The following is a 25,451-nucleotide window of genomic DNA, read 5'->3' on the forward strand; positions in this document are numbered from 1 at the left end:
AAAGACATTCATATACCACGAACAATGAAAGATGTTAATTCCAGTGATCAAGCAAGCATGTGGAAAAATGCCATGGCGGAGGAATACGGCGCGTTGATGAGAAACAAAACATGGTCGTTAGTTGACATCCCTAAAGGCAAGAAGGCTATCGGTTGCAAGTGGGTCTTTAACACGAAGCAGGACGAAAAGGGCAACATAAAGAAGTTGAAAGCCCGACTAGTTGCCAAGGGATGTGGTCAACAATACGGAATAAATTACAGCGATACGTTTTCTCCTGTTGTTCGCTACTCGACCATTCGTATGGTATGCGCTTTGGCAGCAGAAAAGAATTTGCATCTTCATCACATAGACATTCTGACAGCGTACCTTAATAGCGAATTAGATGAGGAAGTCTATATGAAGCAACCCGATGGATTTGTTGATGAAGAATTTCCAAACAAGGTACTTCTATTAAAAAAAGCTATATATGGGCTCAAACAATCTGGGAGAGCGTGGAATTCAACACTTGATACAGCAATTAGAGACATTGGGTTCACGCGATCCAAAAATGAACCTTGCTTGTATAGCCGCAATCTAAATGGAAAGTATAATTTGATTGCTGTGTACGTGGACGACTTGCTGATTGCATGCTCAGATTTGGCCGACGTCGAGATTATTAAGACACAAATTTCAACAAAATTCAATTTGGTGGACAATGGTAATGTCAAACAATTTCTGGGTATGGAAATAGAGAGAAATGAACCAACAGGTGAATTGCGAATCGGTCATAGAGTATATATAGAGAATATGCTGCAAGACTACCAGATGCAGAACTGCCGACCAGCGTCCACGCCACTTGATCCAGGTTTCCAAATCTCCTGCAATAAACAAGAATGCGATAAAGTTAATGCTCAAAGATACCAATCGCTTATAGGTTCTTTGACTTATTTGGCCATAAGCACTCGACCGGATATATTACATTCCGTTAACAAACTAGCCCAGAGAAATAAGGATCCCCACAAAGAACATGATCAAGCCGCGAAACATATACTTCGGTATTTATCAGCCACAAAAGACTTGAAATTGCGATACAGGAAAACAAATCAACCTCCAGAGGGATATGTCGATGCGGATTGGGCGAGTTGTTCAGAGGATCGAAGATCATACTCCGGTCACGCTTTCTTCCTGGGAGGAAGTGCATTCAGCTGGGAATGCAAAAAACAACATAACATAGCCCTTAGTAGTACTGAGGCAGAATTCATTGCCTTGTCCATGGCTGCAAAAGAGGCTGTTTATTTAAGACGTTTGCTTAAAGAAATAGATTGTTACAATGACAACCAACCCCTTATAATATATGGCGACAATCTTGGTGCACATCACTTGGCGAAGAATCCGGTTTTCCATGGAAGGTCGAAGCATATTGATGTTAAGTATCAACACATCAGAGAGGTCGTGAGCTCAAAGGAAATTGAGATACGTTATGTTTCATCCATGGAAAATACTGCAGATGTATTTACTAAGAATTTATGTAAATCTAAGCATTTGAAATTCATTGAATGTCTAGGATTAAGTTAATTAAATTTGAATTTGTTTGTTTATTTTTATTATTAAGATTTTTTAATAATATTATTTTTAATAAGATTCAAGGATATGCAGAGTTGAGAGAGAGTGTTGAATTAGTTTTTTTTTTTTGTTTCGATACAACCCTGCACATTCTTCCTCTTACTTCTAGTTTTTTGTTCGTTTTGCAACACTGCATTTTTCTTTACCATTACTTGTAAGCTTCATCCTTTTTATTTAGTCTGTTCGTTTTTCATTCATTAATAAACGCTTGAATCAACATTTGTTACCTTTTTTTAAATAAAAAATAATAGTTTTGCAATCAACATCAATTAAATTTTTCATTGTATCAATTAAAAAAATAATTGAAATTTGCTAATGAAATCAATTAATTTTTTAATTTTAAAATCTTGTGGTATGTGAAATTACATAATTCATAAATAAATATAGAAGACATTTCATTTAAAAAATTAATTTGATCAATTAGTTTCGTTATTGAATCAACAAAAAACTTTTTATGTGTAGAAAGTTGTAAAAAATCGCACGAAAATTGTCACGATTTAATTCCATTTTTTTGGCGAGATGAATCTTTTAAGTTACTGTACATAACACAAATAAAGCTCGTATGTCAAAATGTTCAGAGTACCTATAGCCTTAAAAATGTCAACATTTGCGATAGAGAGAAGTTCACCACGATGATATCACAGTGGACTAAATCGTGTAAGTGAGCCTGAAATGTCGGGTTTTCACTATATTTAACCCAACCTACGATAGCCTGCCAGTTGACGGATTGCAACAATAGGGTTGTGAAAACCCTAAATATTGAAGACAACCCTTGTATGGTACTAGGAATAATGACTTTCTCAAAGGTAACTTTTTTTAATTCTATAACATTCGACTTTTACAATGGTTGACTCTTTAAAATGTTTATATAATTGGATTTTGATTGACTTTTGCGATGAAAATTTTACTTTTAAATTACACAACTATTGGACTCTTTAATATGTTACATAAACTATCCACCAAAAAGTTGTCCTTGATAAGAATGGACATTTAGAACTGTTGGGGGCAACACTACTTCACACTGATCTGGCATCGCCGTATATGACAAGGATGCATATACACAATTTTTGTTTTTTTCTCTATCTCTTTTTGGATATAAGTTTCTTCCCGCCGAAGCGCGAGTTTTTTAGTTTTTACTTTCTTGTGAAATAAAAGTTTGTAGCTATTTTGTTTAACCCACAAATTGAGCTTTTATTAATGGTAATAGGAGTACAACAACTGGCGACGAGGACGGTGAACGAATAATCTACAAAACATCAAATAGCAAACATCAATAAGCAAGTGAACATGTCGGACGAGAAAATCGAAAAATTGTTAACTGAGCAACAAGCGGCAATGAGCATGCAAACACAACTCCTGCAACAATTGACCGAACTTCTCAAATTGCAAGGTACTACTAGATCTGATGGAAATATACCAAGTCCCAGCACTTCAAAAGCGGCACTAATGGAATCTCTCGCACATTCCATGTCGGACTTTGTCTATGAGCCGGAAAGTGGACTAATTTTTCAGGCATGGTACAATCGCTATGTACATGTTTTTGAAAAAGAAGCACTCACTTTGGAGGAACACGACAAAGTTGCCTTGTTGTGGAGGAAAATGTCTAACACCGTGCACGAGAGATTCAGGAATTACGTATTGCCTAAGAATCCAGCAGATATGTCACTGAAAGACACCATAGAGAGACTGAACAAACTCTTTGGTAAAGTGGAAACCGAGGTATCACAACGCTACAAATGCTTGCAGATGACCAAGCAAGAAAGTGAGGATTTTAAAGAATACGCAGGCAGAGTTAATTTACAATGCGAACTCTTCAAGCTAAGGGAAATGCATGTTGATCAATTCAAATGCTTAATATACGTCTTAGGCCTAAAATCCAGTCGCGATAATGACATCCGCCTACGATTACTCAAGTTGTTAGACGAGGCCAAAGATTCAACAACGCTTGACACACTGGTGGACGAGACGCAAAGAATTTTGGATTTGAAAATGGACAACACGCTTATTGAACATCAGACAAAAAGCATTTGTGCTGTTAGTAAGTCATGCAAGAAACAGAAGCAGTCCAATAAAACTCCAAAAACACCCTGCTGGCTTTGCGGTGAAATGCACTACGCTAAGTTTTGCCCATTTCTATCTCACAAGTGCTCAAAGTGTCAACAAATAGGCCATAAGGATAATTATTGTGCCAGTGCCAAACGAGGAAACCCATCGAAAGTCACGCCAAAGTCAGAGAAAACGAAATTCAATGCGAGAGCTGTCTTCTCTTCAAAGAGGATGCAGGTTAAAAATTTGAGAAAATATATCAGCATTGAAATCAACGGAACAGCTGTAACGTTGCAGATTGACACTGCATCCGACGTCTCCATTATATCTCGTTCTACCTGGAATTCGATTGGTAAGCCAAATATATACAAGACTAACGACACTGCTACTGATGTCAACAGCAATAGCATAAATATCATTGGAAAATGCGAGTGCAACGTCACAGTGGCTGACACGACCTTATGCCTGCAATGCTATATAACGGAAATCGACAATCTCAACATACTGGGCATCGATTGGATTGAACATTTCCAACTGTGGGACAAACCAATATCTGCCTGGTGTCGCAAAATTACTAACGATGATTACATCACCACCATGAAAGAAAAATTCGGATGTGTGTTTGACAACAGCTCTCTTGGACTCTGCACCAAGATAAAGGTCCATATAAAACTGCTTCCAGGCGCAAAGGAGACATACGTGGCTAAGCGTCCAGTTCCTTACGCTGTGAGAACTGAAATTGAGACGGAGTTGGACAGACTCGAGAATGCGGGTATAATCACACCAGTAAATTCTTCAAAATTCGCCGCGCCGATAGTGGTCAGTAGGAGGAATGGTAAGATTCGTATATGTGCGGACTATTCCACTGGTCTAAACAATTCAATTGAGCCAAACCAATACCCACTGCCAACACCTGAAGAAATTCTCGCTGACTGTCACGGCTGCATCATATTTAGCCACTTGGATCTTTCAGATGCCTATCTGCAAGTAGAAGTGGATGATGAGAGCAAAGATTTATTGACGATAAATACTCACAAAGGCTTGTACAGATTCAATCGCCTCACACCGGGAATAAAATCCGCCCCTGGAGCTTTCCAGCGTATTATGGACCAGCTGTGCACAGGTATTGAAGGAGCTAAGGCTTATATAGATGATATTGTTCTGGCAAGTAGATCATTAGAGGAACACAAAGATAATTTGAATTTATTATTACAACAAATTCAAGATTTTGGCTTTCGTCTTAAATTCGAAAAATGTCAATTCTTCAAGACATCGATCAAATATCTTGGTCAGATTGTTGACAAAGAAGGCATTCGCCCAGACCCAGAGAAAATCCGAGCAATTCAAGATCTCAGAATTCCACAAAACGTTTCGGAAGCCAGGTCACTATTAGGTTCCATTAACCACTACGGAAAATACGTGGCCAACATGAGAAAACTTCGGAAGCCAATCGACGATCTTTTGAAAAAGGATAGCAAATTCTCATGGACGACGGAGTGTCAGAGGTCTCTCGATGAATTTAAACGAATTTTAACATCCGATCTACTTTTGACGCATTACGATCCGAACCTGCCGATACACATCGCCGCAGACGCATCATCGCATGGTATTGGTGCAGTCATATACCACAAATATCCGGACAACTCTATCAAAGCCATTCAGCATGTATCAAGATCACTAACACCTACGGAAAGGAACTATAGCCAAATCGAAAAAGAAGGGTTAGCTTTAGTGTTTGCAGTCCAGCGTTTTCACAAAATGGTCTTTGGTCGTAAGTTTACGCTTTACACGGACCACAAGCCTTTGCTTACGATTTTTGGTTCTAAGAAAGGTATTCCCGTGTACACAGCTAATCGTCTACAAAGATGGGCTTTGATTCTCCTAACGTACGACTTTGATATAAAGTACACAAGTACTAATGAATTCGGTCATGCCGACGTTTTGTCAAGATTGATTAGTACACACGAGAAACCATCGGATGAGTATATTATAGCATCCATCACTCAAGAAAGCGACATTCGCTACGACATAAACGAAGCTGTTTGTACACTTCCCGTGAATTTCAATATGATAGTTGAAGCTACAAAAAAGGACTCAATTCTAAGAATCGTTGCAGACTACGTGGAAAACGGGTGGCCACATAACAAAAAGGACATTGATTCTTCTATAATTCCGTATTTTAACCGTATGGAATCAATTTCTAACGTCGATGGCTGCCTGATGCTGAATTCTCGAGTAATCATCCCTGAAATATATAGAAAACGAGTTATTAAACAACTTCACCGTGGACACATTGCAGCTGAACGGAGTAAATCCATCGCTCGTAGTTACGTTTATTGGCCAAACGTCGATAAGGACATTGAGGAAAACAGTAGGAAATGTGGCAACTGTCAACTCGCAGCCAAGAGCCCAATAAAAACAAATCTCTGTCCTTGGCCTACCACAACCAGAGTTCTTGAACGTGTCCATATTGATTATGCTGGACCAGTAAATGGTGTATACTACCTCATCATAATAGACGCACACTCTAAATACCCAGCTATTCTAGAGACTTCATCAATATCGACAACAGCAACATTGAAATTGTTAACGAATTTTTGCGCACTATTTGGAAACCCATCGCAAATAGTATCGGACAATGGGACGCAATTCTGCTCGACACAGTTTGAGGATTGGTGCAACCACAGGGGTATTGAACATACCAGAACCGTCCGTTATCACCCCAGCTCCAATGGTCAAGCGGAGAGGTTTGTAGATACACTCAAACGTGCATTGAAAAAGGCAGAAGGGGAAGAGAAGGCACCAGAGGCTCTTCAAACCTTTCTGGAGGTTTATCGCTCCACCCCCAATCCAAATTCACCCAACGGACTATCACCGGCTGAAGCATTCTTGGGTAGAAAAATGAGAACAGTGTTCGATCTCATTCTGAAGCCTCAAGTCGCCAGCCAGGAGAGAGATGTACGAATGGAGGAACAATATAACCGTAAACATGGCACACGTAATAGACGTTTCAAACACGGAGAACTGGTATTCGCCAAACATTTTAAAGGAAATAAATTTTACTGGGTGCCAGGGGAAATTATCGAGAAAATTGGAAATGTAACGTACAACACCCTAATTCAAGTTGAGGACAGGAACATTCTTGTGCGAGCTCATGCGGATCAGCTGCGATCTAGAGAAACTCACCAGGACAACCCAAGATCTGAGGCAAGAATTCCATTAGATGTCCTACTCGAAGAATTCCAAATTACAACGCCCTCCAATGAGGAGTTTGAAACACCTCCATCATCACCTCATTTTGCTCCTCAACGAATTACCTCTAGGAGACATCCTGTGGAACCCCTATCCAGGTCACCACACAGGACTTAAACAGGGAGATGTTGGGGGCAACACTACTTCACACTGATCTGGCATCGCCGTATATGACAAGGATGCATATACACAATTTTTGTTTTTTTCTCTATCTCTTTTTGGATATAAGTTTCTTCCCGCCGAAGCGCGAGTTTTTTAGTTTTTACTTTCTTGTGAAATAAAAGTTTGTAGCTATTTTGTTTAACCCACAAATTGAGCTTTTATTAATGGTAATAGGAGTACAACAAGAACTAAGTAGGAGTGTGAAAAAACTATACTGATACCATAATGGCACATATCAATATTAAAAAAAAGTTCGGATATAAGACCGCTAGATTCTCGTAGCAAAACTGCAATCTTAAAAAACAAAAAAAGTTTCGCATATTTTTTATATGGTCAAAATTTGGACTGAGCACAAATTTGTATTATTAAATAAAATGTTGAACATTAAACACAAAAGATGCAATCATTTTTGTGTGGCTTAGAAAAAAAACAGAAATTTATAAAACGTTATTTTCAAGGCCAAGTATTATGCATACACTCATAGAAAAAAGTCTGCTAAAAACAGCAGTCGATGTCTGCTGTTATATTTCTGTACTTCAGGGCCTAATGAACAACAATTTATAAAATTTTTAGGTTATAAATTTTTCCCCAAAGCATATTTAAGAACCAAAAGTAGTTTTTGTTGTATTTTTGCACTGTAATATACTTACAAGCTCCTAAATACGATCAGCAAACATTTTGTTTGCTGTTATGCCTCAATTTTATAAATATTCAGATTTTTGGTCAAATACTATAGATATTCATAAAATATTGTTTTTATTATGTTAGGATAGCTCCTAAGTTGACATTTTTATTTGTTTTAGCCAAAATAAAACAGGTTTAAGTGTAATCTAGTTTCAAAAATAGCAGGAAATGTTTGCTATTTCAGCAAACAGTGACTGCTGTCCCTTTTTCAGCAGACTTTCTGCTGTTTTAGCAGACTTTTCTGCTGTCCCTACTAACAAATTTCTTTGGGTGTACACTAAACGATACATTTTGTTTTTGATCATAACAAAACCACAAAATTTAATTTTAAATAAATAAAGTGAAAACTATATATAAATTATAAACGCTTTACAATATTTATGTCATTTTAAATCATAATGATAATTTTCTATGCTATTGCAACTACCAACCCCTTTTTACATACATAAAAAAGAACTCAATTGGGTCTTCCGGTATCACAGAAAATGTACAGAAACACGGATAAAAGTGACGACAGACCTCCTATTACAATCATCAAAAGGAATGACAAACCCTCGAACCATTGAGGCACACAAAACAACCAGCGGCAGAATCTGTGCAAAAACAAACTAGATTAAATTGCAATGGCATCATAGAACAATAGCACCAAACGACTGATGTATGTAGCCAGCGTTGCCAGAATTGTTTCACCAAAAACCGCTAGATTTGCCCAAAAAAATAGCTAAAAAAAGCTAAAAAATGCTAAAAAATAGCTAGAAAAAAAGCTAAATTTTTTTGTATCAAAAGTCACATTTTTGATTGAAATTTAACAAACTTAAAGGCTTTATTTCACTTACAATGCATATTATTTTCATTTTAGTTCCACTTCTGTGAGACTGTAACAATATCTAAGGCATATTAGCTCTGTTTGCGTATTCGATACATTTTGATTACTATCACAAATTTTTTACTGGAAGTCCTTCGTTTTGTGGGAGCTACCTTCCCAACACCTCTATTTTATTTACTTGTTATTTTAAAATAGTAAATGATCTAAGCCTGCTTTGGATTTGGTAAAAAAATGATTTGTCATTTTTTTAAATAAAATTTTAGTTTGGATTTGAAATTGTGAAAAATTCGAAATACATTACTTTTATTTAAATTGTAGAAAATACCTATAGTTTACATTTCCCAGTAAAAACATTTTCCTTTTCTTCATGAGCTATCAAAGTGCTTTAAAAACGTGCTAACGCCAACTTCAATTTCCAAATTCAGACTCGACTTCAAGTAGAAATTATTGTATATATACGTTTTTAAAATAAAGTGTTGAAAAACATATTCTATTTTTGAACGCTATTTTGGTTTGTGGTTAAGATGCAAAAACTCCTCACATTTAAAGACTATTTCATTAATTCTTCCTTCTTTCATGAAAACATACCCATTTTTAAGTTGAATCGCTTAATTATAAGGACAAAACGACTTTATCGTCTTTTGGACAAGGAAAACATAAAAGAAATTCACAAATGCTATTATAACCAAAATTCGCGTTCGTATTTTAAGGAGACGACAATATTTTTCAGTGCACAAAGCTATTCACATCTACTATATTAATTTAGTAATATCGTAATAACTTTAGAATATTATAATAACATAAAAAGGATAAACGAGTCAAATGATAATATTCCCAATAATTTACTGACAGTTTATCTAACAAATTTGTATGGTAATAGTAGATTTAAAGTTTACGATAACTTTTTTGTATATAATGAAAAAACTTTACAACAAGGTGTATTTGCTACAAAAATGCCCGCATAATGGCTGGACTCATTATTAATGTTTCAACTGTGCTTTGAAATATGTAGAAACCCTTATACTTGCAGCAAGGCTTAGATAAAAACGACGATTTATCCATATTTCAATAGAAACATGTCGAAAATAAAAAAAGCCAAAAATAGCTAAAAGGGTCATGAAAAAAAGCCAGAAAAAAAGCTAAAAGCTAAATGCATTTTTTTCCCGCTAAACGTCTTCAAAAAAAGCCAAATCTAGCGGGAAAAAAGCTAAATTGGCAATGCTGTATGTAGCCCACAGCAGATGATAGCTTTATGGGCCTATGTAGGACATATGCAAGTGAGAATATGTAAAGAAGCTAAAGAGCTTTAATTCGTAAAACAACAAAATAAGATCTTAAAACGACTTAATAAGGGTGTCAGGTCAAAGGGACATAAAAGTGAATCAATCACATAGTGAACTAGGAAGGCTAGATCAAAATATTTCTAAAAGCAATCGATGTAATATTGGGTTGGATTTTGTACAACAACAATAATTCAAAGAAATTATATCCGTATTAAGTATAAGACTTGCCAATACCGGGATACTATTATCATGGCCAATATATGTGAATAAATATGTGTGTCTCACATATTGGCAATAAATAAAAATTGCTTATTTTTTTTTCGAACGGTCCCATCGCTCACTTTCCTACCCATTCCGACCATTAATGTCGGACTATATACATCGTCGTTCGGCTCTATAAAGTATGTATGTGAAACTATACAATTAATAAAATACTAAATACATTCCATCATCTTCAATCTACAAGTATACGGAGGAAGAACAATGTCACACTTCCTATGAAGACGTCTCAAAACGAGCTAGAAGGGCTTATTAAATGCTGTATTTTTAAAATAAATATTTTAAAATTTTTCAATATGGAAACGAACGATCTTAAGGTATGAACCTTTACACACCATTAAGTTTCTACAGATATACTACCTCTTTCCTTAGAGAAAGAGTGAACCTCTGTAACTTTAAATAACAAACATTGGGCCAAGGGAATCCACATAAATCTAAAGCAAATTGCAAAAGCAAAAAACCAACTGTCCCACTTCAGTTTAATAGAAACTAATGACTATTATGAAAACTGTGCTTAGCTCGACCCAGAAGCATCAACCGCAAACAGATTTCCAGACTGAATAAATACAAAAGAAACCTACGAATGACTGCGTAGAGAAAAATGTAACGCTTTAATAATAATCTGCAAAACATAGACAGAACAAAGAATATCAAAAAAGTTTTGATAATAATAAGAGAATAGCAGTAAAAGGAAGGAAAAACGAACAGATACAAGTATAAAAATCAGTAGGAGGATGAAAAATTCGTATGTTTCTTTCACTTCTCACGCTTGAAAATACACTTTGAATAGCATGGAAACGCATATTTACCAAATCAAAATCATATACCAGACAAGAAGAGCAAGAAATATAAAACCGCCGTCCCTAGTCATGTTCTCCAACTAGACCAACACACCAAGAACTGCAGCCGCCACAGCAAGTGCAATGCAACATAGCCAAGAAGCGCCAGCAGTTAGAAACTTGCGCAATGTTTACATTTTCTAGGCAACAATTATTTCGCATTGTTGCTGGAAAAGTACTATGCTACCGCCGGAAGGCAAAAAAGGGGAGTATTTGGGAGTTGAATAGATAAAGAAAGTTGTACAAGTCAAAGTGGTGGATGGATGTAGTACAAGAAGGTTGCACATGTATACAACATAAATATGTAGGTATGTTAGCATCAATGGGAATAGCCATCCATCGCTGGCGTGACGAATACGGATTTCTGTTGCTTTTAGCAGCACGAAAGTTATGTGTATCTATGGTAGAGTCTTAAAAATAAAATAAAAATAATTTGTATTGTATATTTTAGAAAGAAAAATATTCTATAAAACTTTATTGTGTTGAAAATGTACAAGAATAAATTTGTACACCATTGCTCGTTTGGTTTCGAAGAAAATAAATTGGGGAAATTATGTATTGGAAGAAAATGAGTTCGTGAAACATTTTTAATGTATTTTTTTAAACATCTTTGCCCTGATGAGACCATTTCTAGGATTCATTGCAAAAAATAATTTAGTATTTTGGAAGAGCATGCAATTTTTTTTTTTGTGGAAAGTATGCCATATAACTAATGTTTCCTTTGAACCATTTAATTTTGTGCCACTGAATTTAATCCTTTTTTGATTTTTGTGCCACCTTTTTGTCACACGTTAATTGAAATGTCTTCAATCACGAAAATTATAATTGAGCATAATAAAATACATGATTAAAAAATTAATTTATTTATTTATATTTAATAATAAATTTATAGTAACGAACGAGTATAGAATAGGAAAATGAAGCATTGGCAACTGAGGCCATCAGCTAATCATTTGTACATTCTAGGCATGTTTAAATAGATGTATTGGATTTTAATATGAAGTTATAGATTGCGTTAATATTTTCAATGCTGGGGATTTTAAGCATTTCTATATGTCCTTATTCCTAAGATTATTTAAGTGGGTACAGATTGTTAGAATATGGTACACGGTCAACACGGCATTACATTTCTCACAGGTGTTGGAGTTATTCAATAGGCGTTGGTAGTTTGTAGTGGTATGTCCCATACGCAGCCGGGAGAATACACGAATCTTTTTTTATTAATGCTTGTTGGGTAAACTGGAGTTGCAATCAGTGTTAATTTGGTTATAATATTTATGTTTGTAGTTGTTTTCTTTGAGTCAGCATATGTATTACCACTAATACCAATATCACTTGATATCCACACGAGTTTAATTTTCTTATTATGCTTAAAATTAATTGATTTCATTAGCAAATTTCAATTAATTTTTTAATTGATTCAATTAATTAATTTTTATATTTTTAATTACAATACCATTTTTCAATCAATTTCTATAACCAATTTTATTCCTTTTTAGTTTGATTCCAAAATTTATAGATTCAAAAAAAAATTATTAAAAAATTTAAAAAAAAAATCGCATAATTTTTTAACTGTCTTACCCCCATTTTCATGAAGCTCCATTAGTGTTCCGACAGCTAACGAACTTTTAAACTGTACTATGGACATATCTGTCATCTTGCCTACATATTCCACATGCCAGTTAGACATTTAACTGACGAAAAATTTTCAGTTAAAGTTAACCGGAGAGAAGATATTTGCAATTTACTGTTTGTTAACTGGCAGTTAAAGCCAAACGGAGCTACAAGAAAATGACCGTTAATGTTTCTAGTTTGATTAAAAGGTTAATAGTATCAATTCATTTTATAATTGAAAAAGTTTTCAACTTCAATCATTTTTCATTCATTTTGTTCTCGTTACTAGGTGGCGCTGAACGAGTATTAATATACGGATTTCCCCTTACATACCCCGTAAGGTATGTTTGCGACAAATATTTAGACACAATGTTAAGTATATCAATTTTCTACTTTTAACTATACAAGAATAGAAATAACTTGAAATTTTTAGAAAAAAACTCTTTTATATACAGACTAACTATCAGAATGTCAATAAATTATTATTTCTTCTGTAATACTTGTATCACTTTATGAGCATGTACTAAAAAGTCACATACTACGTTCATTTTCAGTAGTATTTATGTGAACAATAAATTTAAATAGTGGAACATCATCATCGTAGTCTCTTTTCTTAAGTGACCGTTTTACGTAAAGCCAATTTACTAAAAAAAACTTTAAAAATCAACCATAGACTATTTGCTTGCACATTCTCAAGTAACAAAACAAATCGTCATAACCAGCCATCGTTGTCGCTTGAAAAGTCAACAACAAGGTTGACAACAATGAGCTGTCACAATCTATAAATAAATTGACACTTAAATGAGAGAAAAGTTGATCTCATGTCGTATGAAGAGCAAAAAGTTTATAGTTCAGTTGAGTTTGAAATGAATTACAAACACCCTAGCACCATCTATATGATCTTCAAATTAGTCATAACATTAAATAATTTTATTTTTTTATGTTTCTTATTTGATTACTAATGGTTGTCGGTCACATTTACACACTCTAGGGCTGGAAATCTCAATCCAAACAATTGACTTTCTCATATTTTGAAAAAATCGACTTTCTTTTTTCTAAATTTTAAAATTATTTAAATGTCAATAAATAACTTATGAAACAAAAACAGACGTAAAATCGTTCTGTATTGTTTTTGTTTATTGATTACAAAATTTTTATATTCCTGTCGAAGACTAACGATTATTTTACGGTATATTGAATAAAATTTAACAATTAATCAAAAATCATAAAAATGAATTTTTATTTAAAGGCCCTCTAGCCGAAAGAAGAGCTAAATAAATACTGAAAATCTAATTTGGAAAAGGCAACTTTTCTAGACCGACTTTTTGTAAAACATTCTTTCGTCTTTTTTAATAATTCGAAAAATACAACTTTTCTTAATTTTATTCATAAAATAAAAATGTTGTAATATAGTAGCGACGGCGCTATAGTCGGTGCTGAGGCTACGAGACCAGGAGTAACCTTTACCTATTCAAACCTGTCTAGTGCCGTTCATGATGGTTTAGTCTCCACATGAGGATTATCCAGGGGAGTTATGCGAAGACACCTTATCTGAGGGCACCACCCGGGTCGTTTGACTTTAGGGTCCAAATTGACGCTGGCTCAATTTTTCCTTATAAGTAGGATATGCCATGGTTATACAGTTGTAAGAGCAAGACACAGATCCAATGCCGCCTGAACTTGTTTTAGTTGGTGTTTGGGCTGCTTTGAATCTTTTAAAATGTCTAGTCTGGGTATGTATGATCCAGCAGAGACTCGAACAACTGCTAATTTTAATAATTCGCGTAGGTAAATTATTTTTGACATAGCCATCCCATCTGGGATTCCAAAAACCTCTTTGCTACCGTAGTCAGGCATAGAGGCTCTCATTTGTAACGCTCAACCTCAAACTGCGATAGGGGAAGTCTTTCTATTAATCTTGTGTTGAACTAGTTCAGCTATGCTTAGATAGTATTGGTAGGAAGAGATCGCCTCCCGAACTACTGCCGTTTGGACGGATGCCAATGTTGTCCTTTTTCCCTCATCACTATCATCGCTGATCTGGTAAAAAATTGATTGTAAGTCCCTTTTCAACATGGACGGTATGACCTTGGCTCTTTTTAAGAGTGCCCTCCTGCATGTGACATTGTGCGGGTAGTTTACCCACTTGCAGTTTATCACGGACTGATGGCCTAAGAGGTTAGAGTTTCATCCATTCGATCTTACTTTTGTTGCGCTGGATGTCGCGCTATAGCAAAGAGGAACCATTCCTGGGAGGTGGTTGTTTATCCACAAGATGGTGATCAATATGGTTACTGGGATAATAAACCACAATATACTGCTTGCACAACATGTAACTATGTCTACGCAATTAGACGATCTTGGTCTCCACATAAAGATGATCCAGGGCAGAACTATTATCAATCACTTTCTTAACTGAGTTTGTGTTTTTAGTTTGATTAAAAAATTTATTGTTTCATTTTTAATTAAAACCCATGTTGTTTTCTAACCGACTTAGTCTTCCGAGTTTGATTATAAAATTATTTGCATCAAATAATTTTTTAATTAAAACTTTACAAAAGCTTCAATCATAGATTTATGCCCATATTCATAGTAATTAATCGAAGGAATTTATATAGCAATAGTAGGTTTAAAGTTAACTTTTATGAATATGTGGGTTGATGTTTTAGTTTGATTAAAAAGTAACTTGTATCAATTAAATTTTTAATTGAAAAAGTTTTTAGCTTCAATCAATTTTAAATAGTTTTTTTATAGGGAACATTGAACATTTTTGTCTTCCTCTATATTTGCAAATGATTGAAAAAAAAACCAACTCCAAGATTAAACAGGATTTCGGTGCGAAAACCAAATATTGTTATGGCTTTCCAATTAGTAAATGTCAATGTGCGTAAATAAATGAAAAATAAATCGAAATATCCAACAATTTTATACAGATTACAATCCTTAGCCGGTGATTGCTGGGTGTAGAGTAAGTGCAAACAGAGAGAAGTTAAACAGACGTCAAAAGTTGTGATGACGTTTAGCAATGCAATGAAGGTTTTTGCAAACCCACTCTATCGCTCGTAAAATAATAAGAAAAATTAACACCAAACATACGCACACACACGTACATGTACACTTGCGTTATGTACAATAAATGAAGCTGTGCATTCTTAACAAATAAATGTTCCTAATATTTATTAGCAAATTGACAGTTTTAATAAAATATTTCCATCAATTCGAAAATTTTGTCTGGGCGTGGCGGAAAATAACTCTACGACAAATTGAAGGTTTTGTTACCCCCTCATAAAAAGCCATTATTTTATGGACAATAAGGACAGAAGAAATGCTCGTTGATGCCAAAAAGGACGACCAACGCCTAATAAATTTGAAAGTAGCCCAAAAATACATAGTAGACATTGTTACACTCTAGTTATTCGTCTTACCTATTTTGCTTTTATTTCAGAAACAACTTCTGTGTGTCGCCTTTTATAAACTATGTTGAAAATCAATTTTTCTCCGGGTGAATGACTTATACTTCAAATAATGGCGGTGGCACCCACTTTCTCATAGCAAGACACTTTTAACAAAGGCCAAATATAATTGTATTTAACTGGCCAAGAGATACCAATTGGAATTTCGCATTTATCAAAACTTTTCCTAAGCCGATATGGTCTGATCAGGTGCAACCGTATATTTTTTCCAAGACTTTTTCTTTTTAACTTGGTTATTTGTTATCACTTCTACTGTTGTTGTTGTTGTTTTTTTATTTCATATATATACACATATATTTTCTTCGTTTAATAAACGTTGTCGTCGTTATTGGTATTCACATTTTTGTAGTATTATTCTCTTGACTGGTTTAATGGAATAATAAAAAAAAATCACATAACTTTTTATATTTTTCACCTACTCCTCCCCTAAAGACACGAGTAACCAACAACACAAGATTGGAGTTGATGAAAATACAACTTCTCACGTACACAGAAAAAATCAAAAAGATTTTCCTATCCAAGAAAATAGAATACACCCAACAATTATTTTCTTAATTGTTAATTTATTTTTACAGCATGTTTTCTACTTTAAATAATATCGGGTATTTATTCTTTTAATCCAGATTGTAGTTGGAGCAATTCTACACTGTGTATGCTGTATGCGTATTTCGATCGATTATTTTATCTTAATGCCCCCACCACTACTTCAGGGTTTTCGTATTTCATTTGCTGTTTCGACACAAACACTAATATCCATTTAACACTAGTTTATTTATGCAAAGATAATTTATGTACAGCGTTATAAACTTTTATTTGCATAGTTTTTAGCCAAATAAATAATTTTACACCGACAGGACGTCTACTTGCAGTTGCTGGCAATTAAACAATACACTTATTCATGTTTCTAATCAAATTCAAAAGCGTTCCATCGTCCCTCTCACCGCATCACGAATACGTCTGGCCTAACGAAGAACATCGACACCCAAGGGCCGTTGATTGTCTATTGGTAAGACGTGTTGGGGGGTTGTCAGTAAGCAGCGAAAAAGGCGTGAACATAGACTCTGTATTGCTATAGATGAACGAAATGTGTCAAACCCAAATGTTCAGTAGCAACGAATGGAATAAGTAGTGAAAATGGGAGTATAAAATACGACTATTCGCTACTTTTTTTCTCTTAATTTTGATTTAGCACTTTTATAAACAACGCTGGATCACTATTCTGAATGCACTAGAAGTGTGATAATAACAAAAACAGAAAATAAGAAGAAAAAATTTGCATTGAAAAAACAGTGAACCCACCAGGAAGAAAACTTGTGGTTAATTTTAGAAAATGTTGAATATTTTTAGTAAATGTTAACTAAACAGTATTGCAAACGCTGGCATCACGCCGATATCACAAAAATAAGTAAATATTTTTCGACAAGTTCAAGAAAATTTATAATAATTAAGTTTTTTCACATGTTAAAGAAAATTTTGTAGTTTGAAGGAAAAAATTGGAGTTCAAAATTGAAATCATGACATACGAAGTTCATGATGAACGCATTTCTAGTAAAATTTACAAATTTAAAGATATAATGGACTATGTTGTGAGAAATACGAATTTACTAAATCTTGATGCTTAATTTGTATATAATTTTTTCCCGTTTTTTTGTTATCGTATCGTACTCAAAAAAGTATTAGAGTTAAAGGAAACTTTCTCCAAACATAATAATTCCATGAACAAACATAAAGTTAAATTGGCTTTAGTGAAATAGAGAGTTCAATTTGTTTTGAGTGTGCTCCAATTGTTTTGCAATTGGAAGCAGAAACAGCCTCGACTACAATAATCAAGTCCAACCAAAAATACCAAAGCCAAGTCTTCGATGTTGTGGAACGTGGCTGCAATATATTCTAGATGTTGGTGTATGCCCAGTAAGCCGGTGAGTGTGGTCCTGTATTTATTGTAGTTTATGTGCCTGGTGGAGAAAAAGAACTGACATTGAAATATGTGCTTACATTGGTACATTACGGGCATGTCTCCCATAAAAAGGGCCACGGGTTAAATCCCATTTTCAACCGGACGAAAGGTGACTTCTGCGAGTGTTTTAAAACTTTTCTACACCCAGAAAAAAGTGCCTTCGAAACTAAAGGTGAGTTTTAAGTTCGAGTTTAGCCGCTAAAATCGCTAAAGTGAAAACTAAATCAGTAAGAAAATGTATGAAATTATACATATTTATTGCAAATTTTATTATAACTTGATGGGGAAAGCCCAAAGCAAATTTTCACAAAGTTTGTATTCCTTAAAATGGATTATTAAAGAAAAGTAATCGTGAACAAAATGACGTTTTTAGCGGCTAAACTCGAACTTAATACCCACCTTAAAGGAAAAAATGTTCATCAATTTAGTTTAGTCATTTTATTTCCACTGCGTTAAATTTTTGTGTGAAATAATAAAGTTTACTTGTTTCAGTAAAAACATCCTAAATTGAAAGCAATTAGGAATAGTTCATTAACTAGAATAAGGCATGGGATCTTACTTATACTGTTTTCATCGCTGGGTATAAAAAAGAAATTTTATGCAATTTTATTCACGGATAACAAAGCATTCCTAAAAATAAACAAAATCCGAACGAAAACCTAGTTTCCTCAAATTGAGTAAAATCTATATATATATATAAAATTCTAATTATGTTTGTTTATTTGTATGTTCCGGGTTGGCGCGGAAACGGCTGAACCGATTTACTTGAAACTTTCAGAGATCGTGGGGGGCACTAATGTGCTGAAAATAGGGTACCTCATTTTTTGACATATGGTCGCGGAGAGGAACCTCCCCTTTGTCCGACTTTTTGAAAATTGGACCAAAGTTGACCAATTTGCTTGAAATTTTCATTGAAGGTTGGAGTTGGCATCTAGACAAATATCCACTACTTTATTTTTCGATATTTGGTCGCGAAAGTGGACCTCCCCTTTGTTCGACTTTTTAAAAGTACAGTGAAAACAGTGAAACTAAGTTCCTCCGACTGAAATTTTACGGGAAAAATGGGTGAGGTTATGAAATTTATATCAGGTTCCTTCAGGGTTTTAAATATTTGGTCGGAGAAAAATAAAAGGACATAGAGAGACATCAGCTTCTCCTAAGTACATACAGAGAAACAAATAAACTTTTTCAAGCTACTTGAAATTTACAGAAGACGTGGGGAGAGGTTACGATATTAATATTGGATGCCTCAATTTGTGATATTTTATCTGTTTTTTGGGCTTATAATTTGTTTGATATTTTCTGGGACGTTTACACAAGATACGCAACATCATTGCTCCATATTTGGTCGGGGCAGAACCTCCTTGAAAACTAAAAAAAAAATTCTCAAGTTTTTTTGAAATTTTTAAAGTTATGAAATTATTTGGGTATTTGAACGGGGAGGCAACCTCCTTGCTCCACCATTGAAGGAAAGTTTCCAGATTTTCTTGGAAATTTCAGGGAAGGTTAAGTGTGCTATTCACTTCGTTGTATGTCGATATTACATCGGGAAAAGTGACGTCCCTTTTAAACAATAGAGCAAAATTTAACCTTCTCCGGTTTGCTTGATAGTCCGATTTCTTTGAAAGAATTCAATTTTTTTCGAATTTGTTCCTGCTTCGGAAGGCGCAGCAAAGCGGGCCGGGTTACGCTAGTTTCTTATAAAATGATAATTCTGACTTCCTTTATTTAGTTCATCCTTTCAAAACAAAATAACAAATAAAATATTTGTTATTTTAAATTAGTGAGAACAATTTTCGTTTTCTGAAAATGATTAAACACAAATAACAAACAATTAGTCTATCAATGTTCATGTGGGTGTATAAAGAAAGACAACACCAGCAGAATAACAACCCCTTCATTCGTCTTCATTTTGGAATCTTCAATTATCAGGTAACATTCAATGATGCTAACCTTTTGTTTAAAAGGAGGATCAATCGTATTAAAAGTAAAAGGTACAAGAAGTAGAAAGAAATGCGAAAAGAAATTTCCAGTTTATTTTTAATAAATATATTTAATATAAATATATTTAATATACTTAATAAATATATTTAATATATTAATATTGAAGAAAATTTGCTTATAAAAATAAATATAATTGTATTTAGAAACGAAGGAAGGCAGTTTCAATTTTGAAGTAAAAGGTTTACCACAAATTTGTAAGATTTGTACAAATGCATGGAAAAAATGCAGTAAAATAATTCCAAATATGAATTGAAGTCAGTCAAATTTTTTCATTTTGTAGTATAGTGGTACATAAATGTAGGAAAATGTTTACTAATATATGGAAAGCATTCTACCCAATTTCTACGAAAATCTCATCGTTCAAACAAAATAAAAATGTCTTTGGCGCTATACGAAGTTCAACTTTCTTCACAATGAGTTCATTTTAACTTAAAAAAGGGGTCAATTTTTTCTGGGTGTATGTGGTTATAAATTAACATATTCGCCAGAGCCTCGTCTGTGGAAACGGGGACCGCCAGGCCATAGTGACGGAGGGTGAGGTTGACTTGAGAAGGAGAGGCTATATGTGCAAGTTGCATTCGCATCACTTCCCCTTGAATCCCCTTCTGGGTGCGCACAGATTTTCCGAAGTCTTTGGCATTGGGACCGCACATATGCCAAAGTTTTGTTAAATATTTGGCATTGGGTCCGCACACATGCCAAAGTCCTGTTGATTATACTGGGTGCGCACAGTTGGTTCAATATCCTTTTGGCATTGGGTCCGCACATATGCCAAAGTCCTGTTGATGATACTGGGTGCGCACAGTTGGTTCCATATCCTTTTGGCAATGGGTCCGCACATATGCCAAAGTCCTGTTGATACTATTCTTACCATCGCCCCCAAAATATTTGACACGCAATATCTACTATAAAAAAGATTCTGGGTCCGCACAGACGTCTTTCGTTATAAACCTATTCTATGTTATGTTAACGCGAAATAAGCTAGAGGTGATATAACACTGGGTCCGCACAAATGTCATAACATTAATTTTTTACGTGTTTTTTTTAAATTTTTGCTCCATTTTTATTTTCGATTTTCTCGTCATCTCCGTTTCGACCATCCATTTCCCTTTCCTCCGCAAGAGAACAATAGTTAGATGTTCTAAAATGTCCATCCTGTGTGTAGAACAATCACCCTGGAAAAAATTTGGGAAACGTTCTGCGTTTACTTTTATTGATTCCTCCATTATTCTCCTTCTAATCCCCGCTTCGTGGAAATGCTGAAGAAATATTTCGTTAAAAATATTAAAGTGGCTCTGGAGAACTTGGTAAAACTCATCTGTGGGATTTGCCAGCCGCAATTCTTCCGTGTAATTTTTGAGCGAAATAAATATTTCGGACAAATCAGAAATATCGCCAATTTTTGAGAGGTACTTTTCGCAATTCGTGCATTTTATTTTGTTCTTGAGGCGTCTGATGCCATACCCTCCAAAGTATCTCTGTGCGGCACCCTCAGTGATTGATGTTTCATAATCATCATCAGAGTCGTATGTTGCGCATGTTTTCGCATTACCGGCAACTTTTTGGTTCTCAACAATTTGGGACCAATCGCATGTCAAATATTCATCCCCATCGTCCTTGCAGTTGGTAAAAGGGGTGCAATGCTGTTTCACGAATGACATGGATAAAATGTTTGACTCCATTATTGATACTTCTCTTGCTGAGGGATTGTTATTATTGCCACCGCGAGATCTTAGCATGCCAAAATGGTTCTCCAAGGCATCTTGATTAAATCTTCCTTGAGAAATAAATACAAGATCTTCGTCTTCGGAGAACATTTCGCCAGCCATCTGTACGAATGCCTCAGCGAATCTTGCCAAATTGTGGAAACTTTTGCTTTTGCTAACTTTTATATTTCCAATATAGTTTCCAAATTCCAAAATATTTTCCATCATTTTATTTGTTCGCGTTATTGGACGTTTATTAGGATTCTTATGCCCAAATGATGTACCGTTAAGGTAATCGAACCCATTATTGAGTTTTTTGAGGAAATCTATAGTTGCCTCAACATAACCTTCATTCCTTTTTAGGCCTTCTGCAACATGGACAAATTCTATGCCATTAGCTGTTGTCCAGCTAAACGTTTGCGCCATGATGTACACACGCATTTTAGCATAATGACATGGACTTATATGGTCTTTCGTGAGTTTCGGTGCCAATCGCACAGAGTTTGAAGAACTGTCTACTTCATAAAACTCTCTTATCACGTCCCATTTTGCTATTCCATTTGGGGTTTCAATATCATGTGCCAGGAATCCGTTGCGTACACCTTTAAACATGTGGGGAACGTCGAATAGCAAATAAATTTTATGGCCATTGAAGATAAAATATTGATGACCAAAATATCCTAATAAATTATAAAGGCTCACATTTGTCGGAGCTTGGTCACTTATGAGGCATCTCACCGTAAGTCCGCATTTCCTCTCCAAAGTTTTAATGATATCCACAACCATGTCACGAAATTTTTCTCCATATAAAGTACTATGGACAAAGGAGTAGCATAATACAAACTTCCATGACCGGAAGCATCCTTTAATCATAAATACTATCACCTTTGAAGCAAAGTGTTTTGTCCGCATACCTCTGCCATCGTCCTCCAACCCATCGAAAAGATCATGCTGAGTGTTGTATTCGCATGATGTCCTTATTGACATTTCGTCAAACAGCAACATGATGTTTTTGTCCCTAGCTGCCATTCCATCTACCATCTGCTTCAATCCATTTATAACGATAGGGTTAAGACCAGCTTTTAATCCTTTTACAGGTTTCCAACGTTGGAGGGTACTTTTGCTTGGAAGATGAAAATGTTCAGTATCCCTCATGTATGCCAAAGCTCTCGGGGAGACATAATACAAATTTTGTATTACTTCCTTCTCCTCCTTGGAGAACATTTTGCGGTTGGTGCTACAAATAACTTTGCTAAATATTTTTGCACTCTCACTCGCATGTCGTGCATCGATAACATTTTTATAAATATTTTCGATTTCTTCCTTTTGTTGCTGGTTTTCTTGTTTGAGACGCTCTATTTCCTCCATCATAACGTCTTCGTTATAGCAACCAAACTCTTCTTTTTCAGCCTTTGGATCTTCATTTATCTTTGACATATTGGCATAATTATGATCGTTCCAAAAACCGATCATAATATCGTTGTCCTCTTGATGTTCCATTTCCCCTGTTTGCAACTGCTTCCATTCCTTTTTTGCTCCATCATCTTCTCGTCGGACTGCTTTGGATGTTGAGGGTCTATAATCCAAATTGTCGTCATCGTCGTGTCGAATTCCTTTTGACGTTGATGGTCTTAAATCTAAATCCTCTTCACGATATCGCTTCATGTTTAAACGCGGCAATTCCTCGTACCGACCTATAACACTTTTCCCACCTACATAACTAATTCCTAACCCCGAACCATCGTAGTCCTCCTTTTCTTTTTCACGGCCCGTGAAAAAGATTGGCAATGCCCCCTTCTTCAGCTTTTTAGCGTACTTCATATCGGCGGAAAAATGTTTTCCGCAGATATAAAGCTGCTTCAAATCTGTTGAAGTCTCACCGACGATTACAGCTTGCATCCATTTCTCCCGTTCTTGTATGTCGGTAGGAAATGAATAAATGATCGATGAAGGGTATGCTCCTGTGCAACCCTTCAAAGAACATTTCCTAACTCGAGGTCCATCGACAATAAACTCAGATGGAAAAATGACGTCGTTATGCCCTGCCGTAGGAAAAATATATGAATAATAAAAATATATAAGTATGAATAATAAATAAAATTCATATGTAAAAAATCATAATAACATATCATAAACTATCATATATCATAAAAAATTATTATCACTATGTTTTTATTTATATTTTTGGTTTTTATTTTTACAGGCATCACTTCGGTTAACATGTACACCTGGCTAAACTACGCAATCAAAAAATAACTAACACTGGTTTCAGCTTTACATTAGCTGAAGATCTTGTGTGCCACCCTACCTATGGTAATGTTTCAATTAGATGACGACAGATGTGTCCAGAGTGCAGTTTAAAAGTTAGTTAGCTAGCTTTGAGTCTTTATTTATTGTTTAACATTAATTAATGATTAGCCAAAAGAGTAGTCTCTTGTATATATTAAAACTTGCCCGAATAATAATAAAATAATTTCAATGGGATCCAATATTATCAAATATCAAACATGTGAACATATAATAACACTAGTTAACACTCAAAATGTACTCTGCTTATAACTATGTCATTTTTCGAATTTGTATTTTTTGAACCACTTAACTTATCACAAATCCAATTGGACACGTTTATTTGTTATCTTATAACCTTTCATTTAAGTATCAATAATCGGACATTTCTAACTCGAGATATATTGTGTTTAGTGAAAATTAAAAAAAACGGGATATCTCAAAATCATTTTTTAATTTAATTTTTTTTTTTTAATTTATTTTCGAAATCACCAGCTCAAAATAGATAAGAAAATTCGGTTTTCATCAAATGTACATGATTTTTTTTTTATAAAATAATAGTATGTATAATAACGTTAATTTAGGTTTATATTTTCATATTATATTGTAATATTATTTTGAATATTTTTTAGAAAAATAAAAGTTTGCAAAATTTTCTATAGAAACAAAATTTGGACTAAATTCTCTATATAAATAAATGTTTGACAAAATTTTCTATATAAATAAAAATTTTACCAAATTTTCTATAAAAAAAAAAATATAGTAATAAAATTTTGACAAAATTTTCTATAGAATTAAATTTTGAAAAAAATATCAATAGAAAGTTTGGAAAATATTTTGTGTAGTAAATACAATTTTGCAAAATTTTCTACAGAAAGACAATTTAGACTACATTTTAAAATTTTCTATAAAAAAATCTATAGTAACAAAATCTTCGCACAATTTTCTATAGAAAAAAATTTTAAAAAATTATCAATAGAAGCAAAATTTTGAAAATTTTAAAAAATTTTTTGTGTAGTAAATAAAATTTTGCAAAATTTTCTATAGAAGCAAAATTTTGACTAAATTTTCTATAGAAATAAATTTTTGACAACATTTTCTACATAAATAAATTTTTGACAAATTTTTCTATATAAATAAAATGTTGATCAAATTTTCTATAACAAATATCAATAGTAATAAAATTTTGAAAAACTTGTCTATAGAAAGAAAATTTTGCTAAATTTTCTATAGAGACAAAATTTTGAAAAAATTTTCTGTAGAAATAAAACGTAGACCAAACAAATAATAAAATTTTGACAACATTTTCTATAGAAATAAAATTTTGAAAAAAATATCAATAGAAATTTTGGAAAATTTTTTGTGTAGTAAATAAAACCAAATTTGGTACACTTATCGATACTATTAAACGTACTCCTTGTGCAAAATCTGAACTAAA

The 25,451-nt window shown here is 34.2% G+C and overlaps 1 protein-coding gene and 1 long non-coding RNA gene across 9 annotated transcripts in view; one reads left to right on the plus strand and one right to left on the minus strand.

Annotated features, from left to right (window-relative positions):
- Positions 1 to 16,989, minus strand: part of SCAR (wiskott-Aldrich syndrome protein family member 3 SCAR) — a 51,751-nt gene extending 34,762 nt beyond the window's left edge. For 2 of the 7 annotated variants that reach the window (XM_075296095.1, XM_075296091.1), the window contains exon 1: positions 16,013 to 16,989. The gene's annotated coding sequence lies outside the window, so the exon portion shown is untranslated. The remainder of the gene's footprint in view (positions 1 to 16,012) is intronic. The other 5 variants (XM_075296098.1, XM_075296097.1, XM_075296093.1 and 2 more) reach the window with 4 other exon arrangements.
- A 208-nt stretch (positions 16,990 to 17,197) lies between these two features.
- On the plus strand, positions 17,198 to 24,613 carry LOC142226207 (uncharacterized). Of its 2 annotated transcripts, none has more exons than XR_012719628.1 (3): positions 17,198 to 17,465; positions 17,528 to 17,979; positions 23,931 to 24,613. It is a non-coding gene; the product is annotated as an uncharacterized LOC142226207 (long non-coding RNA). The 2 variants fall into 2 exon arrangements; XR_012719627.1 differs by having other exon boundaries at positions 17,224 to 17,465; positions 17,735 to 17,979; positions 23,931 to 24,606.
- The last annotated feature ends 838 nt before the right edge of the window (positions 24,614 to 25,451 follow it).

Source organism: Haematobia irritans, chromosome 2, assembly GCF_050003625.1.
Source record: "Haematobia irritans isolate KBUSLIRL chromosome 2, ASM5000362v1, whole genome shotgun sequence".
NCBI classification, from domain to species: domain Eukaryota; kingdom Metazoa; phylum Arthropoda; class Insecta; order Diptera; family Muscidae; genus Haematobia; species Haematobia irritans.